Source organism: Lithobates pipiens, unplaced genomic scaffold (genome assembly GCF_037356315.1).
Source record: "Lithobates pipiens isolate NorthernLeopardFrog02 unplaced genomic scaffold, aLitPip1_a1.2 Scaffold_25, whole genome shotgun sequence".
In the NCBI taxonomy this organism is placed as follows: domain Eukaryota; kingdom Metazoa; phylum Chordata; class Amphibia; order Anura; family Ranidae; genus Lithobates; species Lithobates pipiens.
In genome coordinates this window covers 189911191-189916568 of record NW_027507787.1, presented here as the reverse complement: position 1 = coordinate 189916568, position 5378 = coordinate 189911191, and the positions used below count along the sequence as shown (strand labels likewise).

General features: G+C 41.7%; 1 long non-coding RNA gene across 1 annotated transcript; it reads right to left on the bottom strand.

Moving 5' to 3' along the window:
• Positions 1-2259: 2259 nt before the first annotated feature.
• Positions 2260-3005, bottom strand: LOC143929962 (uncharacterized). The gene is made up of 2 exons (XR_013262675.1): positions 2838-3005; positions 2260-2472 (listed from the first exon to the last, which is right to left on the bottom strand). It is a non-coding gene; the product is annotated as an uncharacterized LOC143929962 (long non-coding RNA).
• Positions 3006-5378: the final 2373 nt, after the last annotated feature.

Genomic DNA, 5378 nt, shown 5'->3' with positions numbered 1-5378 from the left:
AAAGCCTTTAAATGATGGTTGGACAAGGGGTTGTATCGAATTGGACACTTCTGCAGCTCCTATGGACTAATTTCCCTGGATTTCTGTGTGAAACAGTTAGAGATTCCGACATCAGAACGTTTCAGATTTCACCAGATACGTAATTTTCTCCACAAGATCTGGCTGGAGAAAACCGTTCCACCCAGATTCACGCCATATGAAATATGGTGTGGACAGACCACAGAACAGAGGGGTGGAATCTCTGTTATATATCAGTCACTTGCCCACCAGTGTAGCAAAACCACATATATGATCGCTTGGGAGAACAACATTTCAATAAATTGGGATGTAGAGAGATGGCGGGCACCCTACTCTAGATCCTTTAAAGGCAATAGGAATATTTCACTAATTGAATCCAACCTCAAAGTTATGACCAGATGATACCTTACCCCTGCTAGACTGGCCAAAATGTACACAACAACAGACCCTCTGTGTTTCAGAGGATGCCAACTTACAGGTTCCATGGCCCACATCTGGTGGGAGTGCCCCAGAATAAGTTCATTCTGGAGCAAGGTTTTCTCCCTGATCCAAAATGTGACAGATCTCCAAATACCTAGAACCCCAGCCAACGACCTTCTCAATGCAAATTTGCCCAAGACTTCTAAATACAACCACAAACTAATCCACTACATTTTATTAGGAGCCAAGCTGACTATAGCCAAAGCCTGGAAGCAACTCAGGGACTCCATTAAAGCTGCTAAACGTTATCTTGGATCATGTCCCAAGAGAAGCTGGCGGGCATCCTCCTAAACACCGCATCTCAGTTTGAAGCAACTGGACTCGGCTTATAGGCATCTCCCTCATACCAGGAGTACAACCATAAATGTTATCGTCCTGCTTTGGGCCTTCATATCTTCTCCTGTTGATAGGATTTTTCTTCTCTTTCCCCCCACTTCTCCCCTCTATTCTTCTTCTTCCCTTCTCCTCTCCCCCCCCCCCCCCCCCAATATGGCCCTCCAAGGCAACCGGAGAGACCCTCCGACTTAAACGCCATTTGACCTATTTATCAGAGGGCAAACCCGTTGGAGCTTACTAACAAAGCTCCCGAAGTCCTAAACTTAGACTCCAGGCTATATTATTGACAATGTGAAGTACAGGAGCTTGGGGAGGATTCCCCAGACACAGTATGCAACCTTTAGGGGTGCCGAAGGAGCCTTCCTGGGTCCCTGGATGCAATACTCTCCTGGCCGGAGTATATTATTATGAAGAAGGAGCTGACACAGAAGCAAATACCCCTGCCTCACTGAAAAAGTTATTGTTTTATAATGCATTTGGGTTAAGATTACAATGGATGTTGTAATGTACCAATAAAATAAAATATTTTGTGTGGGGGGGTGTTTTCCCAAATATGAACTGCCCTATGAATGAACCAATTTAATCCAGGAACAGGAGTCCTCCCCAATTACAAGGAGATAATAGGCTCTAGTACTTCCGACACTGCACCGTTCCTGGAGGAATCTAAGGACAGGAGATCATCGAACAGTGTATGGTGATACAAGGCTATTTTACCGTTTACCTGTGGTGTGTTTATTACCAACAGGGATTATCCGTGCACTAGTGTGTCTTCTGGTGATGATATTCAGATGAGGAATCTTTTTCTTTGCTGTTGATGGGATGATGGGATGTTTTCCGCATACCAATTGACTATTTATGTGGCTTTTTATGCCATTGTTGACACTGAATACCCCTAGTTATTCTGCTAGCGCTGTTAGTGCTGGGATGATTATTTTGATTTTAATCTTTGCATATTTTACAAATATTCAGCAAATAAACAAAAAATATGGGGATTTGGTCACACCATATGACCATATAGTGCTTAAGCCCACTACTGTCTCAAAGTACCCCATTATCAGTTTTAAATAGCCTTGCAGGATTTAAATGTAATTTTTGTATGTGTGCGCTTTAATCTTTTTTTTTTCTGTTTGTATGGTCTTATAGCTGCACCATCTTTAATGTAATGCATTTTAGGGTGTGCCCCCCAAGTCTAACTATGTTTGCAATGCACAAAAAATAATGAAGTATAGCCTCCATATAATAACCATTCATATAGAAAGTACCGTCATCCAGTAATAATTCAAGGGGAAAGGAGGTAGATTGAAAATTGTGAAGGTAGGGGAGATGTGATAAAGAGCTCCCTATACCAATTCCAAATTCAATCATACCAAAAGCATGTTGGACTATACCGGTACTTAATTCGATACATAAAACTCAGAAAATATATAATAAAATAGTACAAATTTTAATACAAGGAAAGAATTTTTTCACAAACAAAAAACAATATATTGATACAGCGAAACATATTATATTTAAAAAGCTAGTGTATCCCAGATTTCTTGTGTACAGTTACTCATAATCGAGTTCCGTTCTAGGAGTACATTTTGGAGATTCCTCGACTAGTTTCGCGGAATTTTATCCGCTTCATCTGGAGGTAGTCTAAGAATTAAAATATACATTAGAGAATTCATACCTATTCATATACTTATACAGTCATATAGATATATATCGCAAAATAAGCAAAATCAAAAGGAATATACAATTAAATTTACAAAAAGAAGGGATTGTAGGGGAATTTGTTACGAAGAACAAAGGGGGAAAGAAAAAAAAAAAAAAAGGAAAGCAGAGTCCCCTCAAATTTTCTCACCCCGGCGGGCATGGGGGATATAGTGCACATGATGGAACATGGTAAAATCGGATATAGAGAACAAAAAAAAACAAAAAAAAAACACATATAATGTAAATTTTTTATTATATAACCATAAATTAAGAAAGTGAAGTTAATCAAGACTATATAGCTGTACCTGACAAGGAAAATGTCTCAATCAAGAAATTGGCAGTGTGTGGATCGCCATCTTGAGGGTTTATGTTATCTGTAATTGCAGGGTATAGAGACTAATATATTCCCCAACTGTGCAAGGTTGGTCAGTGGGGATGAATGCTCCTCAGTTTCAGCAGTTCAAAGGCAGGCAAAATATTCCTGCAATAAGTATAAAAATTCAGTATATTATAAATGGACACATCAAGGAGCCACATACAATATGGATAGGTAGTGGGGTAAACCCTAATAGATCCAATAAGTGATCACATACCTGGTTTGCAGATGTCCTGAATAAAACTGAGGAGTAGCAAATTTCAATCCACCATATAGAGTGCAGACCCATAACTAGCGGTCAATCCAGACCGCTGTTATATGGGATCCCCAACAGGATGTGATGTCAGACAATCAACACCCTGTCAACACCTCCACACTGAACAGGTGGACTCCAGGAAGGCGTCACACAGGAAGTGTGCTAGGGAAGGGCAATGCAGTCCACAAGCAGACGCCGTTACTATCATCTACAGTGTACACCACTTTCTTTATGGGCTGCATAGTCCTACTCATTGGTATCCATTCTAAATTCTTGCACATACAAAGATATATTATGACATGACTTTAGGAGTGCAAATATTGGTTGTCTCTGGAGGCTGCAGGAGGAGAGCCATTGATGTCAGCAAGCTGTCAACATTCCCCCTGCATAGTGGGGCACATGCAAAGTATCCAAGGCTGAAATTTACAGCTTATAAGAAACAGAACCCTTGACACATTTTTGCTGATAAGGAATCCAGTACTAAAGGTAGCTTCCCTGCATTTTATTTTGGTTAAAATGATTTGCGATGTGACAGTTCCACTAATGGCTATTGAATAACCAAAGAAGATTTTTTAATATTTGCCATTCTGCTTTATTGTGTAAGATCAGAGCACATGTGTTCTTGGCCTGATAACATATCTATGTATACATACACATATGATACTCTCCATTACCTCTTTATCGCTACTGGTAACTCATTTGATCTTCTTGCCATTATGGAAACCTGGCTTCCTGAATCTGACACTACTTCTCCTGTTGCCCTCTCCCATGGTGACCCTCTCTGGACTCACTCCCCCAGACCCAATGGACAGAAGGGAGGGGGAGTGGGAATCCTTCTAGCCCCACATAGCACCTTTCAGGTACTTCACCCACCTCCCCCTCTGTCATTCTCCTCATTTGAGGCACATTGCATTCTTTTCTCTCCAGTTTCTCCAAGAATAGCTGTAATCTACCAGCCCCCTGGACCAGTATCAGCCTTTCTTGATGACTTCTCTGGCTCCACTACTTTCTATCTTCTAAAATCCCCACAATCATTCTTGGTGACTTTAACATCCCTATTAATACTAACTCTCCTGTTACTTCCAAACTTCTCAGTCTAACCTCCTCCTTTGACCTGAAGCAATAGATATACCCTTCTATTCACTCTGACGGGAACACCCTTGATTTTTTCTTCTCCCACTGATTCACTCTGTGCATCCTCTTCAACTGTCCTTTCCCTCTCTCTGACCACTACCTTATTAGTTTCACTCTCTCCCTCTCTTTCACCTCCTCTCCCTCCAACCGTCTAATAGTTACCCATAGAAACCTTTGCCACCTCAACCCTTCACTTCTCTACTCCTGCTACTGACCATCTCTATGACAAAATCACATCCCTGTCCTGTCCCAACTTAGCCACTTATGTCTACAACACTTCACTGTCATCTTTCCTAGACAAGCTTGCCCCCTCTCACTACACACAGAATCAGATCACGACCCCCTACAACCTTTTGCAGACAGATGTCACTAGAATTCTGAAACAAAATCCCCTCTTGAGCGCCTGTGGCGCAAGTCTCTGAAAGATTTCAACCAATATAAATCTGCCCTCCAGAAATACAATTCCTGCCTTCCTTCACTGCCAAGCAGACATATTTTATCACTCTCATTAACAACTTATCAACCCATCCCCATCAACCCTTCTCTACCTTCAACTCTCTACTTCGTCCCCCATTGCCTCCACCCACTAACTCACTCACTCGCCAATCACTTTAAACATAAGATTGGTACAATTCATGAGGAGATCTTCTCTGTAGAGATGCCTTCTCCACCTAACACCCCATGTCCACAGCTACAATCATTAGGAGGTTGCTAAACCTTTCTAGAACGTCTACCTTACCACTGCCCCCCTGGACTCTGCTCCCTCACAAATGCTACGTTCACCCTCTGGCTCTATTCTACACTCCCTAACTCACATCTTCAATCTCTCCCTCTCTTCTGGCATCTTCCCAAACTCTCTAAAAAATACATTAGTCACTCCCTTTCTTAAAAAGCCCTCACTAGACCACACCAGTCTTAACAACCTATGCCCCATCTCCTTGCTCCCCTTTTTATCCAAACTCTTTGAACGTCTAGTTTACAACTGACTGAGCGACCATCTCACCAAAAATAACCTTCTTGATCCCCTTCAGTCTGGATTCCGCCCTCAACACTCCATGGAAACTGCTCTCCTAAAACTCA